Below are 11,280 nucleotides of genomic sequence, written 5' to 3' on the forward strand. Positions count from 1 at the left end.
CCACTGAAACAAATGTCACAACAGAACCTGTGTGAAAAACATTGCAAAGGCCTGTCGTGTTTGGAAACGCCTCTGTGATTGTGATGGTTAAATAACTGTGGTCAGGCCAGCCTGCGCTCTTGAAAACACACTGATTCTAGCGCCTGTGTTGTGTTACAGTGCGCGCTAATACTGTTCATTCACACAGATACTGACAATAATGAGTAAACGAGTAAACTAAAATATGCATGAATAAATATAAAACAATATATAGGCTGATAAGCTGAAATTGACTATATAAAAATGACTGTATTCAAAGATTAAAAATGGGCCTGATAACATGAAGTTGACTTTAAATGATGGCTAATAATAATTAAAATCAAAATTTTGAATTGCATAAGAACATGACCAAGAAAACAGTGTATGATTTCTTTTTAAAACAGTAATTACTTTCAGAAGCATGTCTCCCATTATTCTGCAGGACTGAGACATTGGAGTAATAGTATAACTCTCTCCTTCTGCCCACTCCTTAATATCAGTGACCCAGCCCTCAATATCAGTGACCCAGCCCTCAATATCAGTGACCCAGCCCTCAATATCAGTGACCCAGCCCTCAATATCAGTGACCCAGCCCTCAGCTTCAGCCTGTGTCACTGCCAGCTGGACTCTCATGCTTTCCAGGTCCTGAAGTCGGCTCTCCAGGCGCTTTGTGGCCTTCAAATAAAAGGAAACGAAAGAAGAAAAATGTTATACATACAAAAATATGCAACAGAAGGTATTTACAATATAAGAAAATAACAATACTCATCTCTACCTTCTGATATCGGCAGGCAAGTGAAGTTATTGAACTTTTGCTGATTCCAGCGCATGGCCATCAGTGTAAGCACGTCTGTACGTTCTGCAAAAAAGAAAAAAATACCCTAATCTGTGTTGTACCGCATGTCCCTCACTGGCTACACTTTTCTTATAACACTTTCAGTCTCAGAAGTGCAGTGTGTGGTTACCTTACCTGCTCTGGACATGTGCTTCGTGGTCACAGCAATCCTAGAGAGGAAGGTGTTACACTGCTCAACCTCCTCCCCAAGTGTCAATCCGGCCCCTTGCTGGTGAGCTCAACTCCATTTAACCTATTAAAGGAAATACTTAAAAGCTGCCAACATACATTTGCAGGTGTTCAGGGACAGTCAATGACATGCTAATGTTTTCTTACCTCGCATTTAAAATCATGGGCTTTGGCATGAAACACTGAGAGGAATGGTTTCATGCTGAGAAGGTGCTGGAGCTCCGGGAAGCTGTTTGCCACTTTGTTGAGGTAGGGCCAGCACTTGCAGGTTACATCCATGGCAAAAAGGCGTATTGGCTTATTTGCCAGCTTGTTCTGCAGGTGGAGGGGATAAGCATAGGTTTCTCCCCTGAACATGTTGAGAGCGCCGAGAAAAACTCCATGTCGACCGACTGTAAGCTCAAGTCCCTCTGATCTCAAGATCTCTGAGACGTTTCCCTGCAGCTGACCCCTCCACAGACACCTCTTCCAGACCTACAACATGGAGAAAGGTTGATATAAATAGTCAGGACTCATTTTATCTAGCCATTTCAACAATCTCATTTGGATTATTCTGTTCTCTTTTACAACGTGTACAATGTTCAGCTTCAAGCAAATACTTTTTTGTTGCTGTACTATTAATGAATTAAACTGAAAAGAAACAGTCAGTTTGTGAAATAAATTCAACAACAGCTGCATTTTTCATTGCTTGGGCATTCAGACAACTTTCCTGTGTTCTCTTGTGTACATGGTTCATTGACAAGTATTTGATCTGTGCTTATGAAATCAGTCGAAGAGTGACTGCAACTTACCATTTCTGATCTTACACCTTTACTCACTCTTTCTGCTTCAGTATTTTCCTCCATAACTGGATGGCACACCAATCGATCATGCTGACTGTGTTTGTCAATCATATTTGCCTGGATCCCCGTTACCTCAAATGGACGATTATATGCTTTTTTTTTTGAGCATGGCATCCGTACACACAAAAACAGAAAGAGAAATTAAATGACACATTACTACATCACAAATCACAAACCGTACAAAAAATAATAAAAATATAAAAATAAAATACATACAAATATTGATTGGTGTTGAAATAAATATATAAATAAAAGATGAAATAATTATACAAGCATTGTGTTTATTTGATTGTAAAAAATTTTGAGTTCAAAACTCCATAACTTAATAACTGGCAACTATTTAGACAGGACACATCAGTTTATCATATCCAAACAGAACTAAATTAATTTTCCACACATCTAGCAAAGACAATATCATTAATCTACATAGTAATTATACTTTTAAATAAACTATTTTAGAAAACATAATGGGAGTGCAGTAAAAACCATAATCAGCAATGCATCATGCTCTGAATCCCCAGACATAACCGTATATCTGAAACACTTCTACCAGCAACTACAGATGATGGCACAACCCTATTTTACCTGGCTATACTGACATCTAGTGGTAAAACTATGATGTTTTATTTTATATCTATATACGACTTAAAATTTAGATTTTAAATACATGTTCCTAATTTTCATTTCTTGACTAAACACACTATGCCGCATCCTGCCCCAATATGGTCTTTCAAACAAACATGCCAATTAAATGATAAGAAGAAATATATAGTCAATATATCTATGTTATACATTATATGAGTTTAAATCTCCACATTAAAAATTAAGATAATAAAGAAAAAAAAAACCTGTGTTTATAGATAAGAGGAATGTTCTACAGGGACACACATTCAGTTTTACTCATTTCTTTATCCTGTAAGAAATGTCTTACATTTACATTCAATTACCTGCTATTATATCTTTACAGTTACTATTCTCATAAAATACTGTTGACTTTTAAACCTAAATTTAACTGGTTTAACTGGTGCCGGCTCGGTGATATTTGAAGTTTAATGCACACACATTAATGCAAAATGGAAAAACTTGGGGGAATTTGTAACATTTACATTAAAGATCTGTGAAAAATGAAAATTTTGCACTGAGGAAATCAATATCACACATTAAACGCCACACGCAAAATGTCTGACACGGCAAGCCATGTAAAACTATAGGTTGTGACGTGCGTCACTGACATTATCGCGGGACATGTCCACCATAGTATGTTGTGGCACCCTCAGTAGTGATTGACAGATGAATCGAGCAGCTATACTGACATAATTGTGACAAAATACCACAAAATGAGGCTATTTATTTAGGATTTTGTAAGTATCAATTAAACGCATTAAAAGCAGTAATATTTTTTTCCATGTTACTTGTGTAACGTCTGTATTTGATTGGCACTGAATGTTTTGTAATACCAGTGCTTCTCTGTTGTTTATCTCACAAAGTTACAAACTGCACATTCTCTAGGAAAGACACTAAATAAATCTATCATGGGTAACTACGAATATCACATTAACAATCACGTCCGTTACTGTAAACCTTTATTTTTGCATGATGCAGCATTGACGCGCGCCAGTAGGTGTCAGTATAAGTAGCCTTTATTGAAACACTGTCCAGCGCAGGGCTTTAATATTTCTAAAATAATTGTATCGAATTATGTATGATAATGTTTTACTATGATGTTTTACTATGATGTTTGATCTAATCTAATCTAAAAAAAAAATCATATGACGACAGCATAAGGCAAATTGTTTTGCAAGTGGCACATGACACAATCCATTGGCACATCACATATTTTAATGACATGCCACAATGCATCCATCACTTTTACGTGGCCTAAGAAATAACATGATAGATTTCTTTCGTGTCTTTCCTAGAATGGGGAGTTTGTGACTTGTGACATAAACAACATAAAGAAGCCACTGGTATTATAAAACATTCAGTGGCATGCCAATCAAAATACAGACGTGACACAAGTCACATGTTTGGGAAAAAATATTACTGACTTTAATGCGTTTAATTGATGCTTAAAATATCACAAAATTGGGCTATTTATTTAGGATTTTTTTATCACAATAATCTCAGTATAGCTGTTCGATTAATCTGTCATGCACGACTGGAGGTGTCACAGCATACAGTGATAATGTCAGTGCATCACTATCCACTGGCACATGCCAATGAAGACCGGATGTGCCAATAAGTTTCTGTGCGTCACATGCCATGTCACTCAATGTTAATACCAACTCTCACATTCACCACTTTCCCAAATGTTTTCTAATACTGTACACTATTGCCTATATTATCATTATATATTATGAAAAAAGTAACATCTTACCTCAGATCAGGTTACACCGTCTTCTGCAACATAAGAGTAAAAAACAAAAAAGTGATTATAAAACATAAAAGCAATTAAATTTAAGAACAATATCATATATACATACTCATGCACGCTGCACCATGCAAAAAAAAAAAGACTATAGCGCACATTGTTTTATATCACGCAAATTAATAAATTCTAGCGATTTTAAACTATAAATGTACATGCAACTTTAGTCAGTACGTGCTCAGACAAAACGCGCACAAATTTTTTTTTTTGCAAACTGTCTGAGTAAACAGTCTATGGAAAATCCCAAGATCTATACCATTCCAAACAGTTCAAGCTGTTCTAAAGCGTCCTAATTACCCTGCTTCATTGGGAACAGCTGTTTTAATCAACTCAACAGGTGGAAAACAGAAGCTCTCTGCTGTTGGTTTGTGGATAGTCATGGCTAAGACAAAGGAGCTCACTGAGGACCTGCGGCTGCGCACAAGTCAGGAAAGGGCTATACGACAATATCTAAATGTTTTGAAGTTCCAGTGGCTACAGTGCAAAGAATTATTAAAAAATTCAAGACGTCCCACACTGTGAAAAATCTCAGAGGACGTGGTCGGAAGCCAAAAGTGACACCTGTGCTGGCCAGGAGGATAGTGAGAGAGGTACAAAATAATCCAAGGATCACCACCAAGGCCATCCTGATTAGGGCTGTCAATGAATATTCTAAATTCGAATATATATTCTAATAGTTTTAAAAAACAGAATTTCGAAGGTGAAAATGAATATTCGAATGTGGAAAAACACGCCCGCGGTAACAGAGGCGCGGGCTGTCTGCTTTACGAGTGGGCGCGCTGCCTGAGGGGTCAGGGACAGGTCACAGGAGTCGCACTGTCTGGCACAGCGTCACTGCTGAAAGTTGACTTACATGGAAGATGGCAGAAAGTGCAGAGCCCAACTCGACCGCAGCAGAGAAAGTGATTCAAACCCCCCAAAATCTAAAAAGCCATGTCTGGAAGTACTTTGGATTTTGGTCGGTAGAAGGTAAAATTGTGGAGCCGTGAGATAAAGTAGTATGCAAGCTATCTAGGATACAGTTAGCAATACTGACTGAATAGATATTGCATGAATAAGGTAGGTTAGATACAGCAGTTTCATGCACTGCAGGCTTCCACTGGTTTGATTATTTTCCCTTTCATGTCAAGGAAAAGTTCCATGTTCCCACAGCACAGCTCGCTCGGAGCGTTCAGTGTCATTTCTATATACTGTAAACTTCAATTAATGTTAATAATATTTGTTTCAATCACTGAATGAAGCCTGCTATATTTGGGACAAGAGTCGCTACCTTAAATTGCTTGCACAAAACTCTTGATCAGCACTCAACATTTGCTTATTGTTGTTGTTCATTTAAACCGTTATGCACAGTGAGCGTGAGGGCGGGAGAGAGAAAGAGTGCCTGCAAGTGCGAGTGAGCGAGAGTGAGGTCTGCGGTCTTGGCCATTAGTTGATTTACTTGTTTTTGTGTAGGTAATACGTTGTCAAATATGTTTAAACTTAAATAAACTACCTATACAAGTAGTTATGTCTCTTTGTAGTAATTTGTCCTGTTATTGACGTCATTGACAAAATGCACAACCAGATGTTCGAATATATGTGTTTTTTTTAGAGGGAATATTCGAACATCATTTTTGAGCAATTATGACAGCCCTAATCCTGATGAATCTGGGCTCTGCTGGTGGCAACACCTCAAGGCAGACAGTTCACCGGACACTGCACACCGCTGGGTTCAACGGACGCAGACCAAGGAGGACTCCGCTTCTACAGATAAGGCACACAAAAGCCCGCTTGGCCTTTGCAAATGCTCATCTGGACAAAGAAGAAGACTTCTGGTCTTTTGTTTTATGGTCAGATGAAACAAAAATGTAATTGTTTGGCGTAAAAAAGGAGAAGTCTTCAACCCTAAGAACACCATCCGCTCTGTCAAACATGGTGGTGGAAACCTAATGTTCTGGGGTTGTTTTTCAGCCGGTGGACCAGGGAACATAATCACAGTAAATGGCATCATGAAAAAGGAGCAATACATCAAAATTCTCAACAACAACATCAGGCAGTCTGCAGAGAAACTTGGCCTTGGGGACCAGTGGACATTTCAGCACGACAACGACCCAAAACACACTGCAAAAGTGGTGAAGAAATGGTTAGCAGACAAAAACATTAACATTTAACAGTGGCCCAGCCAGAGTCCTGACTTAAATCCCATTGAGAATCTGTGGAGGGAGCTAAAGATCAGGGTGATGGCAAGGAGACCCTCCAACCTGAAAGAGTTGGAGCTCATCGCTAAAGATAAATGGGCAAAAATACCAGTGAAGACATGCAAAAAGCTGGTCAGCAATTGTAGCAAGCGTTTGATTGCTGTAATAGCCAATAAAGGCTTTTCTATTGATTATAGGGACGGGTATGAATCATTTTGGACATGCCATTTTTTGTGAGTAATCATTTTTTCCACAATGATGCCTCTTGTATATCGTCTTATCTTCTGTGAGACGCCTGTGTCATTTCTAATCAAGAAAAAATTTGCTGGTTGAATAAAAGTAACTTTAAGTCAGAGTTTGCCAGGGGTATGAATAATTTCGGGCTTGACTGTTAGTGCTGTGTCAACGGCATATTTTTGGGTTGACACTTCTTTATTTATTTTTATTTTTTGCACTGTTCCCGGAGGTACAGCTCGCCACACACATGTGGGAGACCGAAACATTGCAGAATGGATTAAATTGGCCAATTAGTCATTAATTAATTATCATTGGCCGTGAATAAAATGAAGAGTTTGGTTCCAAAACGCGATCAACGCCATTTTTCAAAAATTGAGTTCCTGCAAAAATCAGTATTGTATAGGGTCAGTATTGAAAAGTAAATTTTTAATCTTACTTGAAATTAGGGCTGGGCGATATATCGCATGATATTGTTTTGCGCATCTCGTCAGTAAAGCCGGTTCCTTGATTAGTAGTAAATCGCCATCACCTGCTTTCATACGGAGCGGCATTTACTACACAGAGCCGTAGTTCACTGACAAGCGGAGCCATATCGCATTAATTATCACAGGCGATACGTCTGCGATAATTAATGCGATATGTCAGTGAACCTGTCAGCTTGTCAGTGAACTACGGCTCTGTGTAGTAAATGCCGCTTCATCTGAAAGCAGGTGATGGCGATTTACTACTAATCAAGGAACCGGCTTTACTGACGAGATGCGCAAAACAATGTCATGCGATATATCGCCCAGCCCTACTTGAAATGCTATAACCGCTGTGTTATTCTGTCATGTTTTCTCCCTTTCTTTCCAAACCGCTACAAACGCCAGTCTCCCTTCTGCAGAATTGGATAAATCCGTTCAACCAATCACAGCGAACCATTCCACGCATTGTAAACAGTAACGGCGGCGCTTTGAATACACCCGGCATCCTAGTTTTCTTTTTTACTTTGTACTTTTTGATCAACAAACAAACAAAAAAATGTATACATTTGACAGCATTGATGAACCTGTGGCGGTTTCTGGTTTCTGTTTTTTTTATAGAAACATAAACCATCAAAATCTAATCATTTACGTGAGGAGATTAAAGGGGGGGTGAAACACTCAGTTTCAGTCAATCTCATGTTAATCTTGAGTACCTATAGAGTAGTATTGCATCCTTCATATCTCCAAAAAGTCTTTAGTTTTATTATATTTATAAAAGAAAGATAGGCTGTTCCGAGTCTTTCCGGAAAAAAACGAGCGAGCCGTGTGGGCGGTGCTTACGCGCCGATAGCTAACAACACAGACATTTGAATCAGTTTTACTCACGCACGACCGTTAACCTTTATCGTTGGGACTAGGGATCGACCGATATGGATTTTTTAGTGCCGATGCCGATACCGATTTTTTTTCATCAGCCTTAGCCGATGACCGATACGGGTTGCCGATTTTCTTGGGCCGATATTTGGAGCCGATACTGCTTTTGCTCACTCAGTTTACATCATAAAAATGACACGTATATAATATATAATGATAACAACTGTTAGAAGTCTCAATTAAGAAAGGAACATTTATTGAACTTAAAAAACAATATTTGACAAATATTAAAAACATGTGAGGTAGTACAGAAAAAAGTTCAGTGCTGAAAATACTGAAAATAAATATTTAAGCATAATAAATAAAATAATTTGACTGGAAAATGTTATTCTGTGTAGTTGTCTGATATATGTAATCGTGATCTCCATTTTAAACAAAACAAAAACGATTTTAAACCAAATAGATTCTAAGTTTATTATGAATTAGGGATCGCGTCTAAAACGTGTGGAAAGCACGGCCGCGCCGCTTCTGTTGTTGCTATGCAACCCATGAACTGCTCTCTCCATGATGACGAGGAAGTAAGGATTAATTTATTTCTAGCCCTTTACGACTACATATATTTATGGAGATGAGAAATAAAAACCCGCCCTGTCCAGCTATGATCCGCTGTTCGGCCGAGCTTTCGATCTTGTCATGGAAAGGTCAGTTGTTTTTTTGTCACATGACCTGCGTGCGCTTGCGGCATTCTGAAAAGTTTAGATGTTTTCATCTCACCACGGCAAAGGCGCGCTGCATCGCGTGCGTGTCGCAACCGCGTCGCTTCTTTTATGAACACACGTCCAAACGTCAGCCAGGTGGTCGCTGAATAAAACTCCCACAAATATCACGGAATCACCGAACAACGTCGGCATTATTTAATCCTATGACCAGTGTTTGTAACAGCTGCCATATGCATATGGATAGCCTCAAACTTAGCTATTTGCAGCTCCCTAAATACAATGACAAGCAGTTTTATAGATGAGGCATTCGCGTTTTCCATTTGGACCCACAAACTTGCTTAGCTATAGTTGCACGCACATATAGAGCAACGTGTTTCCACTTTCAAAGTGTATTTCAGCTAAGTCAAACAGTTAAAAAGATGCTTTGAAATTTTAAAACTAACCGTTGTCTTGAAGAGGCTTCCAGCACTCTGCTAGTGTGGGAGGGGCAGTGCATGGGCTGCACGTGAACTGCAGCTCTCCAGCAACACAGAGCTGCCTGTGGACGCCTGTCTGTAATTAATGCCGGGAAAAAAAACTATCGGCGAACGCAGCAGCCGCATATCGGCCGATGCCGATACACGTCAAACCCGCAAATATCGGCCCGATTTATCGGCCGACCGATATATCGGTCGATCACTAGTTGGGACTGCTCCGTCCTTAAGCATTAGATGATCTGCAAATCCGGCGTCGAACTGGGCCTTGTTTATAAAACAATCATCGTCGAAATGCAGGGAACAAACAAAGTCCAGTGACTGCAGCGAGCACAGTGCTTTGATGCTTTCGCTCTCTCGCTCTGGTCTACGGGTGCGCGCGCCCTTCCGGGAGAAGTGCCCTTAGGACCCGTATAAGGAAATTACGCCCCAGTTGACGTCATACATGCCCATACTCGAAAAAAAAACATTCCGAAACTTGTGACAAACCGGAAGGAGTATTTTTGGCACTGAAATACTCCATCAAACGTACAACTTAATTTTTGAAACTTTGTCCATGTTTAGCATGGGAATCCAACTCTTTAACAGTGTAAAAAACTCAGTATGCATGAAATAGCATTTCACCCCCCCTTTAAGAAGATGAGGCACGCGGGAGGAGGAAAAATGCCGACTGTTGCTTATTCTCACACGACAGCATCAAACTTCTGTCACGCTGACACGTTAACCCCAGGGGATCTTTTAGAAAACTTTCAATTCTTGTACTCAAAGTCAATGAAAACCAAGCAGGACCAAGCAGGACAATTTTACAACTGATCGCCGTCAAAAAAGTTCAGGAGGTATTTCTTAGTGATGGATTATTGAATGTATGTTTAGTCCAGTACGTGCCTGTTTATAAGATTAGTATTGACCGAGTTCAGAGGCTGTCATATGTGGATCAACTTACTTTGTTGTGTATTTTCAACAGTTTCAATATGAAAAATACATTTTATATTGATTCATTGGATTAATTGCGTTTTGGAAAAAAAAGTGTCATGAATTTATTCAATTTTTGGGAAAAAATAATCAGTTTTTATAATAAATCTTTGAAAAAAAAAAATATATATATAAAACAAAAAACTTATCTATAGAACAATATTGTTGACTTCACTTATACAAATACAAAAAAAAAAAAAAAAAAAGATTCTTAATATTCTACTAACTAAAAAAACTCACCTATATCTTACATATCAACACAGTAAAAATATTATCACCCTATTTCCCATTTTAAGTGACCAACTCGTTTAACATTAATCAGTCAGCCTGATCAGTGACTTTTTTTTTTTTTTTCACAATATTTTTATTTGACTTTTAGAGTAACATACATAACATACAACAGAACCCCGCTCTCAAACACAAAATACAATTTTACCATATATAACATATCCAATATGCCCTTTGACAAGTAAACAGAGACTAGCCATCTCCCAACGGGCGGAACCCAGACTGTGAAACTATTCATGAGTGTCATCCTCCTCTTGATCTTCGGTTAAGTCTGTGCTTTCTGCAAAGCATGAAAGGTCTCCAAATACTTTCAAACAAGTCCTTTTTTCCTTTTAGCAAGTATGTGATGCGTTCCAATGGAAGAGTAGCCAACATCTGCTTAACCCACTGTCCAATACTTGGTCTACTTGTGCTTTTCCAGTGCAATGCAATCAACATTTTAGCTTGTAATAAACATATATCAATGAACAGCATCTCATTTTTTGTATATCCTGTGTGCTTGGGGTACAAGCCTAAAATGATTAAAGAAGGTTCCAGAGGAAGATCTTCTGATCAGTGAATTTTACTCTTCACTTGCAGTGCACAGGCTCATCTAACACATCATCACCTTCAGCAAACCAGCTCTCCATTTCAGTCACTTCACCTTCGCCAAGCAGATCTTCCTCTTCAGCCTCAGGCTTTACAGCGTTCTCCACCTTCCTCAGTGCAAACACTGTTGTCCAGCAACTGCACAATCCCAAGGACTGAATTGGGCACTTTAAAATC

Source organism: Abramis brama (assembly GCF_963993115.1).
Source record: "Abramis brama genome assembly, chromosome: 4".
Lineage (NCBI taxonomy): Eukaryota > Metazoa > Chordata > Actinopteri > Cypriniformes > Leuciscidae > Abramis > Abramis brama.